General features: G+C 42.0%; 1 pseudogene; it reads left to right on the top strand.

Moving 5' to 3' along the window:
* The first annotated feature begins 15,313 nt into the window (after positions 1-15,313).
* LOC112815526 (large ribosomal subunit protein uL1 pseudogene) lies at positions 15,314-15,966 on the top strand (annotated as a pseudogene).
* The last annotated feature ends 4,773 nt before the right edge of the window (positions 15,967-20,739 follow it).

The following is a 20,739-nucleotide window of genomic DNA, read 5'->3' as shown; positions in this document are numbered from 1 at the left end:
CCTGCGCCCGCCGCCACCGCCCGCCCGGCCGGGCGCAGCCTCGCGGGCACCCGGCGGCCCCGGGCCGGGGGCTCGGGCCGGCTCCGCAGGCGCCCGGAGCGCGGCGGCGTGGGGCGACGCGAGGCCGCACTTTCCCCTCGTGCCTCGTCTCCTTGCCAACCGGCCGTTCGCGTGTTTGTTTTCACGTCTAAAAGGAACGATACAAAGGTGGAAAACGAGTCTGACGAGCAGACAAAAGAGGGAGAAGGGCAGGGGAACAAAGTTGTCCGTTGGCCTCAAAGGTTTGGAGGAGCCGACGGAGAAAGAAAATATTTGGGCAATCTGTGCAAAAGCACTGCCTCTCCCAGGAGTTATGTAATTTTTCAGAAAGTTGGCCTCTCTGCCTTGATTTGGGGCCATCAGCGTAATTCCCACAACTTCTTCAAACTGCGAAATTAGGAAAGAGTTTAAGGGAAGGTTAGCCGCCTTCAGGCAGTGCGGTGCCCTGTACACAGCAAGTACTCAATAAGTGCTGAGACTGACTGCACCTGCCCCAAAGATGATGTTTATATAACTTTTTTTTTAAGACACCTCATATATGCGTGTAGGCTTATCAATGAAAACGCAAAAGCATTCCCAAAGGAGCGTTTTTCTTACAATGCTCTTGTCCTCTCTCTAAAGGGAAAGTCTGCAAATAAGTAGACTGCTGTGTTATGCTCCAGCTTGCACATGGAAATGTAACTAGTGGTGCCATAATAGTGACAGCTGAAGTTTATCTCATGTCTTCATAAATCTATACGACGCCTTTCATCATATTTCAGAGGTTAATGTGCACAATTAACCCTCTTGATATGAGTTCGTTTCTAACCAATGTGAAACAAAACTAAAAAGAAATCCGTATTTAATAAACAAGACCAATAGTCATGTAAGTTGGTCGAATCTGATCTTAGAGCAGAAATGTTTCAGACTTTGTTCTTTAAAATACTCTGTTTTGTCACTTCATGGTGTTTTGAATGTTTTTATTATTGTTAATTTGTCACCTAGTAACCTGAATATCTTCAAGCAGGTTTTCTTAACCTAAGCAATGCCTCACTTGTACTAGTATGGAACTCGTTTTCATGGAGAGAAAGCATTTGAAACCGGAACTTTCAAGAGGTCACACTAGCTGAAATAATATATAGGATTTTAGTGGGACCTAGTTTTCTAAAATCATTTCATTCTTCAGCTTTTTTTATAAAGATGAGTTTATTTTCACTGCAGTGATTATTTTTATTTGCTTGAGCAAGTGCAAATATGTTAATGACTAAATAGAAAAAGATAGGTGGGAAAAACTGGTGACTAATTGGTGGGGGAGGGGAATCAGGTGCACACCCAAGGGTCATTATAGAGTGTACAGACAACAAATTGCAATTCTATGCAAACAACTGGAAAACAGGGGTTGTATCATTGTGTGTAAGAGAGAATTACAGAACTGTAAGATGAATTCATGCCAAACCATTCATCAGTTTTTGCCAAGAGAATACTACATCTTTGTTAGTGTGCCTTTTTGACATTTTCTCCTGGATTTTCTCCCTTTATGCATTCAAATACATACTAATTATACGCAGTACACCACAAAAGTTGAATTTTTGAAGTTTTTCATATGCAAATATAAATATATGTCCGTTTTGTGTGTTTACACATATATTCTAAAATCAATTACATATTTATGCTTTTAGATATTTAGACCCAAACTAAATATGTACATATAACCATAAGAAAGCATTTTTCCAAACTGATGAAATATGTCAAAGTCAATTTAAGCAGGTGTAGCTATAGCTTGTGGCTTATTTTCACAACTAACCCTGAAAGGGAAAATGAGTCACCAAGTTCAGCTCTGGCCCTTTTCTTAAAAATATTTTTTCATATACAAAAATCATGGAACTAAAGGTATAGAAAGTCAAAATCTCTTTTAATCCCATTTGTTTGAGCAAGTCAACTACAAGATTGGAACCAAGAGGCTCTGAAATAGAGGCCCCCAGCACAATGAAATCAGCCTGCTATAAAAGGCGACACATGCCAGTTTCTCCTCCCCAATGGCAGATGCCACACCCTAAAGCAGACAGAAGGCACTGCAGTCTGAAGGAGAAGCACAACACAAAGCCGGCAGGACTTGGTTTTGTCTTTTAAACCACAGAGAATGCTGAAATACCTTCTTGAAAGCATCCTTGCCGAAGACAAGTAGCAGGCTCCTATTCATTCGGCTTACAGTTTTTAAACACACCTTCTCAAGAAAACAAAATAAAAGCCTCTCAGAGTTTCATGTAAAAATCCATGACTTAATAGACAAAAACAGCAATTGTCAGGGGTCTGTTCGAAAGTGATGAAACAGGTCCCCGTTTCACAAAAGCACAATTTGAACCATAGATGATAGTTCTCTTGTACCCACTTGCCTCAATTATCCTATATGGCAACACTACATTATTGTTTCCTTTTGATGAAATGAGGTACTAGAAATTAACAGGTACATTTTTTCCTAATGAAGTCCTTATTTTTACATCTCTTGCCTAATTTCAAACAATGATGACAACTTTAATAAGTCACTCTAACCATAAAGTGACAGAGCTGAAGTCCCCCAAGCTGGGGAATGGCCACCAGGCCCCTGCGGCCAACCTCCCACCCACAGGTTGCCCTGTGCCCTCTTGTTTAGCCAGGAGATTACCCATTATTTTCTTAAACACTCCTCTTTGGCTACAAAAAAGGATTGATTTGTTTGGGGCCTTTGGGGGGGGTACTATATGAAAATACTAATATTTAAATACTGCTCCTTTTGAAGAAGTTTTAGGGCCCCGAATAAAAGACTCTTCAACTTGCCCACTTAAAGAGGATTGAGCCATATGGTAGTTGAAGAATGCCACAGCTCTGTTCTTTTTGCCTCACCGTAGCCCATCATTCTGTTTGCTTTCAGATTAAGTCCCTTTTTACTCTTCTGGTTATTTATTTGATAACTGAAACTATCACGACTCACTAACCATCATATTTCTCAGTATTCTTCATGTAATTTGGAAGCAATTTAGAATAAAGCCCTGTCAAGGGTTTACAAATAAGAACTATTAAAGAATAAGGCTTTGGATACTTGCTTTCCTTTTAAATTTATGAGAAATGTGATGAATGGAGCTAATGGGATTTCCCTACTGATCTCGGGCAGGGACGTTAAAAAGCACTGAACAATTGTCCTTTTCACTTCTCTGATTTAGACGTTAGCAGTGAATAACTGAGTAAACGCAAGATATGGGACATAGCATCTGATTTGAAAACAACTATGCAAATTAACAGTGGTCCATAAGTTTAAGAGGCAAACAGGTGGGATTTGAAAAAAATCTAGGCAAAAATAATTTAAATAAATTTGGGGACTCTGACGAATAATAGCACTATTGTACTTAGTAAGAATATTATAGCACGGATAATCAACCTGGATGGGAATAAATTACACTTACTTATCAAACAAATATATCTCGAGTCTACTTTGTGACATTGCTTTGAGAATAAAAAGATAATTATTATCTTGATCTTGTCCTCAATAGGGGAGATAAACAATTACCTTAGAACATACTCGGGGCTGCCCTGAAACGTCATAGAGGGTTTGGCCAATAAAGAAGCAAGCTCAGACTTCCCCACCCAACAACATTCCCTGCAGCTATGCCTTGTTGGCAGCCACCGACCAGGCACGGCTCCCTAATCCTCAGTCTGCCACAGCTCTGGCATGACACTGGGAACCCACCACTGTCGGGGCTACACTTCCAGAACCTTAAGTCAAATTCACCATTAGGCTACTACAATTTCTCTCAAGGGTCCCTAGAAACATAGTAACATCGGTGAAATATATGAAGAAACACCCTATTACATTTTAGAACATTGTACTTTTTATCTTCTATTTGACCATCCACCTTTTGAATGGTGTGTAATAAATATTTTTTATTACAGCCTAGTTTAGAAATTTTCTATAACTTTTAGATAAATATGTGTGTGATGACATTTCTTTAGTTTTATTCCCATCAAAGTCTTTTACTCGGCACCTACCGGTGCGTTTCGGACTCCAGGATCATGACCTGAGCCGAAGGCAGTTGCTTAACCAACTGAGCCACCCAGGCGCCCTCCTTCTGCGAATATGTCATGTAGTATAATCATCTGTATGGCTTCTATCACTGATAACCCTGCTATGTGGATAAGGACACTTTATAGATAGCTCCACTCTAGTTCCTCATTAAGTAACTGCTTGGGAAGTAAACCTATTTGAAGTCATGTATAATAATCAAGAATACAAAGGGAAGTCATTTGGAGAGCAAAACACCTCAATTTCCTGGAAAGATTTTAGTGACTTATCTGAGGCCCTTCTGGGTCTTTCTCATGTGTGATTAATTGCTTCATAGTACACATAAACTTCTAAAATAAGACTACTCTTCAAGCACAATAAATTCCAAACAACTCATGTGCATTAATGTAGTGCCCGTGTGATTATTTTTTAAAGATTTTATTTATTTATTTGGGGGGGGCAAGCAAACTCCTTGCTGAGTTCAGGGGCCCATGCAGGCTCGATCCTGCAATCCCCAGATCATGACCTGAGCAAAAACCGAGAGTCGGACACTCAACCGACTGAGCCACCCACGCGCCCCAGTGCATATGTGATTTTTATTTTACCCTGCTTATATTCAATTGCTTTGTCCCTAATCCATTAAGACAATCAGTGGGCACCTTTAAGGGTAAATTATTGACAGTGGCCTGATTGTTCTGGTAAGGGACAAAGGACTTGGTTTTGTGCTTTCTTTCACAAAATGAAATTCACAAATTTCATTGAGAAATTTGTTTATCAGCGCGTTCCTCTAAGAACATCCAAGTTGTTAAGCATAATTTTTTTTTCCTCCCCCTAACTTAAAGGAAATGTTCACACCGTGGCGTGTTGCTGTAGGCCTTAAAATTCAATCAGCTATCCTTGGCATCTTCTCTGACCCTCAGATGTCTCCTGTCTCAAGCCGCACGTCTCTCTGGTGCTGGTGACCTGCTATCTCAAGGACTGTGTGTGTGAAGTTTTCCCTCCCAAAGCGTAACTCACAAGGAGCAGCTGGGAAGGTGGCCTCTTGGCTCAGCCCCGTTCATTCAGCAAGTAACTCCCAAGTTACCACTGTGCACCGGCCCAGTGCTAAGCTTTGTGGCCATCACAGCGGGGTGGGTGCAGGGAAGAAAAGGGGGGACTTACCACATTGAGTGAACCCGCTGCTAGCCAAATGGTCACTTTAATAAATGTATAATTGCGCAGAGATAACATGCTCCGAAGAGATAGGGTTCTAGAAGGGCAGTAGATGAAGCCTGACCCAGGCAGGGCAAGTTTGGCTTGGGCTGAAAACCGCCAAGTGAGAGAAAGAAGAGAAAGGGCATCGCAGACAACAGGAGGCCAGTGGGGCAGAGAGCCGAATGGGGCAGGCATGCCAGGGGCAGCTGCAGAGGTGGAGGCCTCCATGCTGGTTCCGGCAGCCCAATCCGGTCAGGGCTGGTATTCAAGAGCAGTGCTAAGTAACTGCTGCATGTGAGCAGGGGGCTGACATGACTGCAACTGGGTTGTAACAGACCCATGGTTACTGGGAAGACTGGGTAGAGGTGGAGCCAGAGCAGACGGGAGGTAGAATGGGGGACTGTCTCGGGTCCAGGCTCATCTCTCAGGCCAGGGAGGCCTGACCACCTCTGTTTCTTGAGGCTCTCAGTGAATTATGATACGAAGAAACACTAAGGATCCTAAAAATTTGATTATTTTAATGTTCTTTTTAATTTAATGTATTCAGCCTCAAAAACACAATGCAATCAAGGTGTGCTTTTTTATGCTTAGAAGAATTCTAGGACTTATTTCTAATTAATTCATAGTGCCCTACAGCTGTGTGATCTGTTAATGGATCACAAGTTTTTTTGGGTTTTGGGGGGTTTTTTTTGAAGATTTTATTTATTTGACAGAGAGAGACACAGCAAGAGAGGGAACACAAGCAGGGGGAGTGGGAGAGGGAGAAGCAGACTCCCCGCCGAGTAGGGACCCCGATGCGGGGCTCAATCCCAGGACCCCGGGATCACGACCTGAGCCGAAGGCAGACGCTTAACGACTGAGCCACCCGGGCGCCCGAGATCACAAGTTTTAAAACAATACGATGAAACCCTTCTCATCTAGCCACTGTATCTGTAGGAATAAATGTATAACCTTACTTGACAACACAGAAGGCTAAATTGGAGACTCTGTAAATGGCTCTCTGAGTTAGCTGTCAGGATGGAGCCTAGTCCAAGTGAGAGATGAGAGATGGAGAAGTTGGATGAGGCCAGGGGGGACCATGGGGATGGCAGTGAGTGAAATGACCCCAAAGAGTCCCCCCCCCCCACTTAAGAATGTGCGGATTGTTAAATGCCCCAGGGCTCTCAGCCAAGGAGATGAGTGGGAGCTGCAATCCAGCCAGAGCCTTACTTGCCGCTCATTGAGTCCTGGCACAGGACTGAGTCCACTAGAGGATGGGATGTCTTTTTCCAATTTACACGAAGCGTAAATGCATGCGTGCAGTGACCCTCCCTGGGGCAGATGGTGAGGAAACTCCGGCTTGTGTCCCCGCCGTCCAGTCCCGTCCTCCTTCCCCTCTATACTACCCTGGTTGCCTCTATACCGCTCCCTGCCCCCCCCACCCCTCCACGGCTCAGATAAGCCAACTTTGCTCATCCTAGAATCTCAAGCTGAAAACAACTCAGATCCATAGAGTGCAAACATTTTGTGACCTGGGGGCCTTCTCCCATATCTAGGAAATTTGTGAGATTGAGGTGATCCAGGGTAAACGCTTCGAAACAAATGCACAAAGTGAGTCAAGACACCAGCCCCCCGGGGGGTGCCATGCTTGTTGCCCTCAATCTAAAGGACATCTCCCAGCTGTGACTACTTGTCCCCTGGAATTATGCAGTGTGGCTCCCCTGATCCTCTCTGTTTGCCAGAGGCCAGAGCCATCGTTGATAGTCCCTGAAAGAAGGCACAGGAAGAAAGCAGAATCCCAGGTTGGGAAATGCCTGGGCCCAGGCAGTATTCTAGTTTGGCATTTATATGGCTTTCTGCCACCTTTCCACAGCTGCAAACCTTGGGGCAAACCACCTCGCATATCTGGGGGAGGAAAAGGAGAGGCAAGCCCTGGGGTTAGGGCAGTGTTTGGAGCACCTAGCACACCTTCCCTTCTTATTCACTCACTTCCCTATCTAAGAATAGGGCATCAATCTAGAAAAGGGAAAACCTCAGGCAGAAATAGCTGTATTTAAATCAACAAACCAAGCCACTTCTAAGCTGCTCTGAGTTTTATAGCTATGATTATTAAACATGTATTGTGTCTATCCTGGGCCTCACATAGGGGCACATAGATATGGCAGAGAAGCAAGTTCCTAACCCAACATTTGTTCTCTTTACCCTTCGTAGCCGAAACATTTTTAACTGGGCACATGACCACCTGTTTTTTCTTTAAAAAAAAAAAAAAAAAAAGTCTACCTTTCCCAGATCCCCTGGAGATAGATGTGTGGGGTGCTTAAAGGGAGCTGTGTGGCTGGCTCAGTTCCTATCTGCCTTCAGACTTGGTTGATGAGAGAGAAAAACCTCTATCTTGTTCAAAGTACTGATGTTTTTTTGCTTTGTTTGGTTTTTTTTTTTTAAAAAAAGTGCATATAATTTCTCATATAATTCTCACAACACTTCGAGAGTCCAGTAAACCACACAAACCTCGATTTCATCCTGTAGAAAACACAGAAAAATAACAGTACCTAATTCACTGGGCTTTGGAGGGTTAAATAATCCTTGCAAAGCTCTGAGGACAGTGCCTGGAACAAGGGAAGGGTCTGATTTTATTATTTTACTAAGCCCCTTATGTCCCTCTAGCTGGGTTATCAACTCCTTAAGGACAAAAAGTCCCCACCTTCAAGTTTCTCTTCTATCTTCCACCATACTCAGAACAATCCTGGACCCACCGTGGGCTCGTAGCACTTAATTGTCAAAAGAACTTTGTAGCTGAACACAAACATCCAAGTAAAATTATTCACGTGCATTTTCAAATTAATTGTCTCTTTCAATGCAGAGAACTGATGTAGCTTAAGGAACAATACCTTTATGTGGCTAGCTAGTCATTTTAAAATAAAGAAAGGACTCTTTACTACGACTACTACTACTTCTTCGTCTTCGTCTTCTTTCTTTCTAATTTGCTTAGAAGGTGTAGGAAATTTTTCTTAAAAGGTCAGGTCGACCTATTATGGTAATATATATTGTAGGCTATATTCAGAGGGTTACCACTCTGAGAAACTGATTTCCCAACTTCCTCTCTAGGTAAGACTTCATCATCCTTGCAGGCTACAGGGGTATCACATGAGCATGAGGTTCGTAACTGGAGAGAGTTGCCTTGAATATGTTTAACGCTTGAACCCGTCACAGTAAGTCTCAGTCTGTACTAGGTTAGCGTGGCACTTGTTTATAAACAACATGAATATTAGCACCGATTCTGTGAGATTGGTTTCCCACTGACCTCAACAGAAACAATGCAAATATTCACCCTTTTTTAAAGCATAGTAAAACGCCTGTGGTTTTTGAAGCCAGACCAAAAACACATGTAGAAAAGCCCATGGATTATTTTAAGTGAACTTATTTTTTTTTTAATCTCATTAACTTTGCACCATATGCTGTTTATTTTGTATATCCTGCATAGGCTGAAAAGTGAAAATAGAGCAGGCCACTTTGCTTCATTTGGGGCACATCATTACCAGGATGACATACACAAACTGGGAAGTTCAGAGAAAAACAAAGACAATTAAGAGGACTTTTTAAGATGACTTAAAAGATTTTTAAAGCTCTATGTGTTCCTTAACTAAGCAACCCAGGAGGCAAGCAGGAAAACTGCTTCCCAGCACATGAAAAGAGTGTTACCTCTGGCAGCTTCCTAATCTGGAGAAAGAAGCTGGACTCACATCCCAGTTCCACATTTATGGGCTGTGCAAGTTTTGGCAATTAACTTTTTGGTTAGCAGAATATACATGAAACACTAAATATCTATCTTACATGTTTTTATTTTTGGGAGTGGGGGGTTGGGTAAGAGTTAAATGAGAGTGTATATATATGTAAAGTATTTGACATATTGCCTGGAATTAAAGAGGTAAGTAGCGTGTGTGTGTGTGTGTGTGTGTGTGTGTGTGTGTGTGTGTTTAATTTCTAAATAAAATAGGTATCTGTCATGTGATTTTAGGAAAAACCAGGTATACTCCACTCAATCCCAAACATTTCTTCTGCTACTTAACATTTCTCCATTAAATATTTACGGATTTATTCCTTTCTTTAAAGGTTCTGAGCCCTATCAAAATACAAATACGCTTCTACCGGGTAATACCTGAAGCTTGTATCGGTCATTCACACCATATTATGAATATGTTGTGGATCCATTCCTGAAGGCCTGCTTTGATGCAGAAGAAGGGGAGGGGAGAGAGAGGTGAACAGGACAAGAGAGAGGATGAGCTGATGCAGGACCAAGGGCAGTGAATGGGCAGCCTGCGAGGTTGGGGGTAAACTCAATAAACACAACACCCCCTCACACACAGCCCCACCTAGTCACAAGCTGAACCTATGGAAAGGAAAACACACCTACACATTGAAAAGGTTTTCTCTCCATCCTGACAGTTCAGGCTTCTGGGTCCTCGACCCATTTCCTACAGGCTGGAATCCCAGGATTTGTCATCACTAGCCCTGTTACATTTGATCCTTGGTAGATGAAACTAGGCGGGGACTAGGTGAGGGAGAGGGAGGGGTATGCAGGCTGGGGGTGCTTTTCCAGCCCAGTCATTCCATGATTCTGTGGCTAGATAAAGTGGTGAGAAGCATTTTTACTTTGGAGGTGATAATGAAGCACAGAGAAGCTCTCCACTACCGAAGAATGCTGGTACTAAGGCTGGAGGGAGGGGAGACGTGAAGGGGGCTGCTGGCCTCCAGAACCCCCACCCTGCCTGTGGGGCTCTGTGGGACTCTTTGGTTGCAATGACAGGGAATGGGGGGTGCACCGGGTTGAGAATGTGCCTCATCCAGGGTGGTTGCAGTGAAGAAGGGGACAAAGAAGAAAGAAACTGGGGTGGAAGAAGAGGGAGGAGAACAATGGGGAGACTTCTAGAGACAGCCAGACACACTGTTACTAGAAACCTCACTCGGTCTGGAAAAAAACAATGTTGCAAATTGTAATTTATCCTTTAACACACTGATCCTTAACTAGGCTAGACCACCTTACTCACGTGAGATAATTCACGGAAGTCAGAATAATTTTAGGTTCAAGGTTAAAACTTTAGAATGACCTTCCTTGCTGACCTTCCATGGATGAACTCGCTGGACAGTTGATCTGCCTACCTCCATTTTATTTCATAATTCCTGCCACATTCTGTTTTTTTTTAACGTCACCTGGCCACTGGAAAAGGTCACCTATGATTTCTAATGACCTTTTTTCTTCTAGGAAATCCCATGAGTTTTTTCTTGGCTTTCCTCTGCTTCAGTCTTTTGGAAATACATAATGAAATCTGAAGCGGGGTGTCCTGTGATTGTCATTCTACACCCATTTATTGGTGCCAGGGTGAGAGGTCTATTTAGATTGCCTAAGCTCTTCTAATTACCAAGCAGGAACAAAAAAGCCTCAGGGGTGTGGGTGGGATGGGAGGTTCACGGACACAAGATGGAGTCTTTGACCCCAAAGTAGCACATTCGGGCAGAGACTCCAACTTCCTTCTCTACAAAAGGAGGCAAGGGAACCAGTGGGTGGCTACTCTGATGGCTCTTCAAATCTCAAAATTAGCTTTCTCTTCCTCTGACTTCCCTAAGACCATTCTAGTCCGAAGCTTCTCCATGCTCTTTCTCCTTCACCAGGGCCCCGTCCTCCCAGCCACCAGCCCCCGACCCCTGAGGGTGCTCCTGTTCCTCAGCAGCACCCACTCCCTGTGGCCAGCCAGCTCATCATGGTGACCCTGGAGACAGCCCTGCCTGGTCACAATGGCGTCCTCTCTGCCCTGACCCACGTTTGCTGGTTCCCCTCACTGTGCCTTTGTGCAGCCATTCCTTGAACATCCAGCCACTTCCTCCGGAGTCTGGCCCCCTCCATGTCTCATCCCTGGCCCCACCGGGCTCTTTCTCATTCCTCTCTGCCTTTGCATTTGCTACTTTCTGTGCTCTTTCCCACTGCTTCGTCAAAAGCTACTGTCTTTTAAAATTCAGTTCAACGTCACTCCCTTTGTAAAGCCTTCCTGGCCCCGGTTTTAACATACACAGGGGAATAATCACCTCTTGAGCTATGAAACCAATTCGTGGACATCACCCCTTCAGCCCTTAGTATGTTGTAAATGTGTGTGAAGGTTCATGTCTCCACCTCTAGACTGAGTGCTCCAGGAGGGCACCCCACGGTTCCGTATATCCAGGGCCCAACATAGGTCCTGGTCCTCCGTTAGCATTAGTCAAATGAATGAATCACCTCTGCAGCCAGAGTGATGACAGGGTAACGTCCCCGTCCCCTGAAGATGGATCCATTAGAGCTCCTCTGATGCTTCCTGAACAACCACAAAGTCCCTCTGCATGAAAATGTGTCCTTGGTAATCAATCCATTATTCCAAGGAAATCAAGCAGAATCCTTCTCATGTCAGGACATGGGCCACGATTTCAGAAGATCACCTGATAGAACCAACCATATTATTGCAAAGCAAGCACCAGCCACTCTGTTCATCCGAATGCACCTCGTGGTGGTTGGTACAGAAATGAGGAATGAGTGAGACAGCCTCCCTCCTGCAACAGGCACTGCATTAACATTCTGCTCTTGGAGGTAGAGAACAGCCCTCGGCATGACCTCCTCAGGATCCCTACTTAACAAATGGGGAATTTTGCCTTTAGACGCGATAAAAGTTCTCCACTCCGTGTAATGAGACTCAAAGCCTTAGCGCCAGCGATCATGGATGCTTCAGTGATTTTCAGCTATCAGTGTGGGGGAAGATTCTAGAACGACATGGGGGAAATAAGATTTTTGTGGAGAGGAACATCCATATAACTAAACTAGTGTGAGAAAAGACTTTGTGACCACCCTACAGACTTACAATTCTTTTTAAGATGTCACAACTGAAATACACTGTTGCCAAATCTTTCTCACTACACTTTCAAAGAGCTTGAGATTATTAAAATTATTAGATGCAGTTATTCACTATTTCTTTGTACTCCCCCCCAAAATTAGCACAACTGATCTAAAACTAGGCTAATCACGTCTGAGTTGAGATGTGTTTTCCAGATACTTTGGTTTAGCTTCTCATTTTTTTTTTTTTTCATTCAAGAGCAAGATGCTAACTCTTAGATGGCCTGCAATCTTGGCATTGCATTATTCTGTCGGGATCCGATTTAATGTCTTTGTTTTGAACAGTTTTAAATTTACAAATTTTGGAATATACGTATATATATATTCCATTTTCTCAGAAATGTGTTCATTTGGTTTCTGGCAGCCTCCATATGAAACTTCCACAGTGAAAGTAGCTTAAAGTTGAGCAGCAGGCGCCTCGGAGGGAATGGGAACAATCTCTCCAGCCAGGCAAGAGCTCCAGCACACCCAGGACTGTGTTGTCATCCGTTCTAGCTGTGAGCACCAAGAATGTCCTCGACGTTCATAAGAACACTTCATGCTTCTCCAGTGGTTAACTCAAAGCCATTTTTAATGATCTGAGTACACATGGAAAAGATGTATCCTTCTATATCAACACTTACGGAAAACCAGATTTACTGAAAATAGCCTGAGCCACTCCTCCACAGACTTGAGGCACTCTGGCTGGGCGCTCGTGCTTGTGCTTCATGCAAGGCTTTAAAAATTCTTTCCGTGGCATGCTACATGTCATGTCGTAGGCGATATTTGTGAGGCGGCAGCTAGCGGGTGGCAGGCGGGCAGGGAGTGGGCAGGGAGATGTTCAGTCAAGGCCAGGAGGTCAGCCCCTTGTTGTGGGGGTGGGGTACCCAGCACAGGTCAGTACACAGAAGCTGGAGGGTGCCCAGGAGCCAGGATGTCAGTCAGGATTCTAAATTCTTCATCTTACCCCCACCAGCCAGTTTAATTCATTATATCCAGAATGCTTCAGGTTTTGGAATACATAACCAAGCCTATACAACTAAACACAAACTATTTGGGCCTATGGTGTTTAAAGGAAAAAAAGGAGGAAGGACAAAGGATCATTCCAAATAACGAAGCATTCCTTAGTGGGGGCTTCTATAAAAGTACAATTCACGCTTCATTGGTCATCAAAATTACAACCTTCCCACCAGCTTGGTAACAATCTACAAGTCTGACAATGTGCTCTGCTGGTGAGACTGGGCAGGAACAGGCATTTTCATATATTGCTAGGGTTAGTGAAAAATGGAAGTTCTTTTGGAAATATTTGATAATAATGAACAAAATCATCCATGAACTTACCCTTTGACCAGCCACCATACTTCTAAGCATCTCTGCTTGGTGAAAGTACAGATGCCATCCACCCGGGATCATGCCTTGTGACGTTGTTTGTAAGAAGCGAACGATTAGAACCAACCCAAGCGTTCAGCAGGAATAGGGCCTTTGTTCGAAATAACTCGGTACTTCCATACAGCAGAGTACCATGCAGCCATAAAAGAAAACAAAGATTTCCACCTTTTGGTGGAAATATTGTCGAGTTAAAAAAAAACAAAACAAAAAAACCCAAGATGTATATAGTTATGTGCTCTCTTTTGTATAACAGGCAGGGGGGAGTAAGAATATGTTGTTTATATCTTTGAAAAGAAACACTGAAAGGGTAACTGTTTCTCTATGGGGGGTGGTTATCTGTAGGGGGCGGAGGAGGGCAGAACCCAGAGGACAGTGGAAGCAAGACTTCCTTGTGTATACCTTTCCATATAGTTTTGATTTTTGATTCAAAAGTGTACGTTCAAAAATGAATAAAACCAAAGCTGAAAAAATTCCATTCATCTCCCCCAGCAGGTGTAGCTCCCGCGGGCTCAAGGACCAATCATCAGCTAATTGGGGTGGGGCGGGGTGGAGGTGATAGATTTCAAGAGCTATGGCCAGAGGCTTTAGATGGAACAGCAATTCTCCTTTGCGGCTGTCCTCCACGTCTCTCCTGGGCCTTGTAGCTGAGATCAGTTGGCATGTTTCCCACCACATGCTTGTCTTGTTTTCCTGGGATTGGGTCTCAGCCATTGAATCCTGCCTATTGTCCTATCCTTCTGAGTTGGGGGCTCCACTTTGCTCCCATCACTAAAGCAGTTCTATCCTTCCACCCTCCCTTAGCACTGGAGTCTGGTCTCTCAACTCTTGCCTGACTGCTGTGGCCTTGGGACCCACTGACAACTGTATTTGATGCTGCCTGCCTGTCCGGATTGTCAAATAGGACTTTCGTTCTCATTGAACAGCCCCTGACACCTGACACCCACCACCTCCCGGAAATACTAGAGAAACTATAAAAATCTAAATTCTAAAGTTTCTAGCTAGTCCACATTTTAGGAAAGGCCTGTGGCCACCGGCCATGTTCTCTGGAGCCTGGGTGAAACCCAAACTGCTGCACCTCTCCTAATTTTCCAGGCTGAATTTGGTTCTGTCGCTTCTGCCCAAGTCAGCAAATGGGTCACATTCCCGGGCAGGACACTGCCAGGCTGTTCTAGTCCAGTGTAGTTAGGCCTTCCATGAATACCTAAACCACCACATAGGAGCCACTTTCTTCCTTCTCCCAGCTCAGGACTACCAATAATTTGGAATGGGAAATGCTAGATTTACAAAGAAACATTATTTATAGTTGGTTAGACTTTATTAGGTTCCATTCTTTTTTCCATTTCTTTCCTTCTTTCTTCTTTCCTTTTATGAGAAAAACTAAAAAAAAAAAATTCTAAGGTCTTAAAGTTATAACATTTGCAAAAGAGATGTTTACATTCCATTGAAAGTCCATTTGGAGAAATAGTCTTACACATTGTTACACTGGCAATCTTTTGTTCTATACAGAATTTAATTTTTATTTTAAGATTTTATTTTTTTTAAGATTTTGTTTATTTATTTGTCAGGGAGAGAGCACAAGCAGGGGGAGCAGCAGGCAGAGGGAGAAGCAGGCTCCCTGCTGAGACTGAATCCCAGGACCCTGGCATCATGACCTGAGCCAAAGGCAGACGCTTAACCAACTGAGCCACCCAGTGGTCCCTAAAGATTTTATTTTTAAAATAATCTGTACACCCAATGCAGGGCTCGAACCCACAACCCTGAGATTAAGAGTTGCATGCTCCTCTTTTCCGGTTACTGCGGCGCAAAGAACCATGAGCAGCAAAGTCTCCTGCGACACCTGTACCAGGCGGTGCGGGAAGTCCTGCCCGGGAACCAGCACAAGCGCCGCAAGTTTTTGGAGACGGTGGAGCTGCAAATTAGCCTGAAGAACTATGACCCTCAGAAGGACAAACGCTTCTCAGGCACCGTCAGGCTTAAGTCCACTCCCCGCCCCAAGTTCTCCATATGTGTTTTGGGGGATCAACAGCACTGTGATAAGGCCAAGGCAGTGGATATTCCCCACATGGACATTGAGGTGCTGAAGAAACTCAACAAGAATAAGAAATTAGTCAAGAAGCTGGCCAAGAAGTATGATGCCCTTTTGGCTTGAGAATCTCTGATCAAGCCGATCCCAAGAATCCTGGGCCCAGGCCCGAATAAGGCTGGCAATTTCCCTTCCTTGCTGACCCACAATGAGAACATGGTGGCCAAAGTGGATGAAGTGAAGTCCACCATCAAATTCCAGATGAAGAAGTTGCTGTGGCTGGCAGTGGCTGTTGGCCATGTGAAGATGACAGATGACGAGCTTGTGTACAACATCCACTTAGCGGTCAGTTTCCTGGTGTCCTTGCTCAAGAAGAATTGGCAGAACGTCTGGGCTTTATACATCAAGAGTACCATGGGCAAGCCCCAGTGCCTGTACTAAGGCACAGTTCAATAAATCCTAGTGCTTAAAAAGAAAAAAAAAAAAAAAGAGTCGCATGCTCTATCAACTGAGACAGCCAGGCACCTCCAGAATTTGTTTTTGAATAAAATTTATTGTAAAGATTTTCTGAAGGAAGCAGGGGCCATGAGGGAAATATTCAGATAATATACTAGGTGATCTTTTTATGTGACATTTGTGGGGAATAATTTAGATTTTTTAAAACCCTCAAATTAAAAATATTTCAATACATCCATACTGGCAAATCATTTAGACAAAAACATTATTGGAGCCTAAATAATTTAGAATTAATAATCATTTGAATAGGTATAAAACTAAAAGTAAATGTATTCATCGAAAAAGAGAATCAAAAATCATCAGGCACAGACACCCCCACATCCCCCACCAGTCTCCCTCAAACATACGTACACCCTCTCACACCCCAAGACACACCCCACATTCCAGATATGCCCAGAAACAAACATACACAAATATCATTAGGAAACTGAAACCACAGACATTTCAAAAGTTATCAGTCCAACAATCTCAAGGATACCTGAACTTAATAGTAACCAGTACATACATACAAGGATTGAAGAGCTGAAATGGGAGTGGAAAATAGCTTCCTATTCAGAAGCATAAAGCAACTAACATTTGTTTATTATAGAACACAGGGCCTTCCCCGATACCATTTGTTGTTCCATTTATTTCATTTACTTGAAGGAATAAGACAGCATTAAAAATATTCAAACTTTAGGAGCACCTGGCTGGTTTAGTCAGTGGAGCATGTGACTCTTGATCTTGGGGTTGTGAGTTTGAGCCTCACATTGAATGTGTAGAGATTACTTAAAAATAAAGTCTTTAAATTTTATTTAAATAAATAAATAAATAAATAAACTGAGCCTGGATGGCTCAGTTGGTTAAGCATCCGACTCTTGATTTCGGCTCAGGTCATGATCTCAGGGTCGTGAGATTGAGCCCCACATTGGGCTCTGTGCTCAGTGCAGAGTCTGCTTCAGATTCTCTCTCTCTCCCCCTTCCCCTCCCCCCACTCATGCTCTCTCTTCTCTCTAAATAAATAAAATCTTGAAAAAAATAAATTAAGGGGCACCTGGGTTGCTCAGTCGTTAAGCATCTGCCTTTGGCTCAGGTCATGATCCCAGGGTCCTGGGATCGAGCCCCGCATCGGGCTCCCTGCTCCACGGGAAGCCTACATCTCCCTCTCCCACTCCCCCTGCTTGTGTTCCCTCTCTTGCTGTGTCTCTCCCTGTCAAATAAATAAGTAAAATCTTAAAAAAAAAAGAATTAAAAATATTCAAGCTTTAGACTAATTTAAATTTGTTTTCCTCATTTAATCTGAATTGGTGATGCATTCTAATGTCAAATATACAATAATTTTAGAACTTGGTGTGACTTCTCCACCTGCTTAACATAGATAGTTGAGAGTAAAATAATTTTTGAACTGTACAGTAATATGATACCCCAACCCAATTTTCATGTCAATACTGAAATCACTTTAAAATATTTTCAAATAATAAATGTATTACATAGTCATTGTATGAAGTCCAGGCAATAAAAGTAAGGCTTTACTGGAAAATCAAAATCACCTATAATTCCATTCAATGGAGAATATTTATTTAAATGTGGATGTAGGGGTACCTGGTGGCACAGTCAGTTAAACACCTGACTCTTGGTTTCTGCTTGGGCTATGATCTCAGGATTGTGAGACTGAGGCTTGCATCAGGCTCCACACTTAGTGCAGAGTTTGCTTAGGACTCTTTCTCTCTTTCTCTCTACCCCTCCCCCCACCTCTACAATAAATAAAATCTTTTATATTCTATTTTTATTTTTTTAAAGATTTTATTTATTTATTTGACAGAGAGATAGAGAGCACAGATAGGCAGAGCGGCAGGCAGAGGGAGAAGCAGGCTCTCTGCTGAGCAGAGAGCCTGACACAGGGCTTGATCCCAGGACCCTGGGACCATGACCCAAGCCAAAGGCAGACACTTAACAGACTGAGCCACTCAGGTGCCCCTGAAATCTTTTTTTAAACATGACGTAAATTTGGGCATAAATCAAGACTTCTTCTACCACTTCTGGTTCTTGCAACATGAAGGGCTGATGTGGACACTCTCTTGGCTAAGATATAATAAATAAAATAAATTACTGCCACACAAATAAATTGTGTTTTTAAAAGTAGATAATTGAGCCAAGAGGGAAGAAAGGGAAATTCTCTGGTAGCTGGAGTTATAAGGTTGGGCTGATGCAACTAGCACCTAGAGTGGGGATTGTGGTATAAACCTCACATGGAGACAAAAGACATGGCCTTGGGTTCACTCAAGATGAACATCTGGAATTAAGAGGGTGGGTTAAGGAAAAGCTCTTGCAAAGTTGCTTAGTCCATAAAAATGACACTAATAAGAACTCCAACAAGGAAAAAGAGCAAGGCATTTTGTAATATTCAAGGCTCTGAATCTGAAAGAAAAAGAAACATCTCATCTGAGAAATTAAACCAAGCCTGACTGTAGGATTGAATTATATAGTAGTCTTATAGCACAGGAATTCTTAGCTGACACACTCACAAAAAGTTGGGCGAGAAAAAACAAATTTGCTCAAGGCCCATGAAGACTCTGGGTCCCATGCAGAACCAAAAATTAATCCACATATTGGGACAAATCCATAATCTAGGGTACCTAGGACTCCCACAGAAAGGACCATCACTTCTTAAGATGAGCTCACAATAAAAGATGAGCTCACAATAAAAAATTACAAACCATGTGAGGAAATGAGGATGAATCAAAAGACTTGATAATCAACAAAATCCCAGACCTATCAATAATTGAACACTGTGAAAGGGACTAGAAATATTACTATGTTTAACATGTTAAAGACGTAAAAGAAGGAATTGAAATGATGGAACAAGAGGACAATATGAACAGAGAATAAGCAGATTTGAACCAGGACCAAATTTTACTCTTGGAAATAAAAGATTAATTCATTCAAATTAAAAACTCAATGAATAAATCATCATGTAAAACAGTCAACTGAAAAATAGATCTGAATAAACCACCTGTAATGCAACACAGAGATAACATGATGGAAACATAAAGAGAACTTAATGAGACATTGAAGACAGAATGAGAAGTTTTTGTTTTTGTTTTGTTTAAGATTTTATTTATTCACTTGAGACACAGAGATACAGAGAGAGAGGGAGCGTGAGTAGGGGGAGAGGCAGAGGGAGATGGAGAGGCAGCAGCAGACTTCCCCCTGAGCCAGGAGCCCAATGCGGGGCTCAATCTCAGGACCCTGGGATCATGACCTGAGCCGAAGGCAGACGCTTAACCATCTGAGCCGCCCAGGCGCCCCCAGAATGAGAAGTTCTAATACATACTTCTAAGAGGCATTCCAGAAAGAAATTTGTGGAGACATTATGAGAGATAAGGGGAGAAGAAAAATACTGTTACAATTCACATGTTGTACAGTTGTTTTATGTAGAAAACCTAAAATTATCCACACAGAAATTATTAGCATTGGTAAGAGTGTAGCAATATAGACGTAAAATCAATACACATTTTTTCTGGAAACTTGTATGTTTTCTTTTACATTTTCAATTTAATCAGCATAAAGTTAATGAAAAGCATCTCCTTATCTTTTTTACCTCTGTTACATCTAAACTTATGATACCTTTATCAATTTAATGAAATTTATCTGTGCTTTTTCTCTTGAGTAGTCACACTAGAGTTTATCTACTTTGTTAATTTTTTCAAAGAACTATATTTTGGCTTCCTTGAGCCTATTATTTAATATGATTTCTGTTTAATTGGTCTATTATTTATGTGATGGTTATTTAATTGGTTTCTGCTCTTTATAGTGCTTTTTATTCTACTTCCTTTGTGTGTTTTTTTTTCTGTTATTCTTCTTTAACTTTCAAACTTGGAAACACAGCTATTTAATTGTCAACCTTTAAGTATTGAGGCTGTATATTTTTCTCAGAGTACCATTTTCCTGTATCTAACAATATATCTTATATAACAAGTGAGATGGGAGAAAAGAACATATACACATAAAAACAAACACTGATAAGATACATAAAATAATTAGAACTTATATCCCTTCATCATATCATATACAAAAGTCAACTCTAGATGAATTAATGAACTATATATAAAATACAAAACTATAAATATGGGAGAATACTTTTATGATCTCAGGGATATAAACATTTTCTTATACAAGAAATAAAAACTGAAAACCACAGAGGAAAAATTGACAAATTTGGCTACATTAAAAATAACAGTATCCATTTTATCAAAAGCCACCATAATGAGAGCTAAGTGATCAGCCACAGACTGGAAGGAGATATGCTAAATGTATTTTTATATACAAATATACAACATATACTTGCTAAATATATAACTGTCAAGGGATTAGTATCCTGACTATGTACAGAATTCTTATAAATCAATAAGCAAAACACAGACCAATTTTTAAAAAAGGACCAAAGGAATTACACAAGCATTTTGTAAAAAATATAAATGGCCAATAAACATATAAAATGTTCCTCAGTCTCATTACCAATCAGAAAAATACAAGTTAATTCTACTATGAAAAACCATTACATATCCATAAAATTGGCAAATATTCAAGTCTAAAACCATCAGGCATCCAGCAGCGATGTGCAGCAAGGCAATTTGTCATATAGTACTAATGGGAATGGAAATTAGTACAGTCATTTTGGAAACAGATTTTGCTTTATGAAGATATCTATACTCAGTG

Source organism: Callorhinus ursinus, unplaced genomic scaffold (assembly GCF_003265705.2).
Source record: "Callorhinus ursinus isolate GAN/ISIS: 27379988/994484 unplaced genomic scaffold, GSC_fseal_2.0 scaffold6, whole genome shotgun sequence".
In the NCBI taxonomy this organism is placed as follows: domain Eukaryota; kingdom Metazoa; phylum Chordata; class Mammalia; order Carnivora; family Otariidae; genus Callorhinus; species Callorhinus ursinus.
The sequence above is the reverse complement of the archived record's forward strand: the minus strand, read 5'-3'. Positions and strand labels throughout refer to the sequence as shown.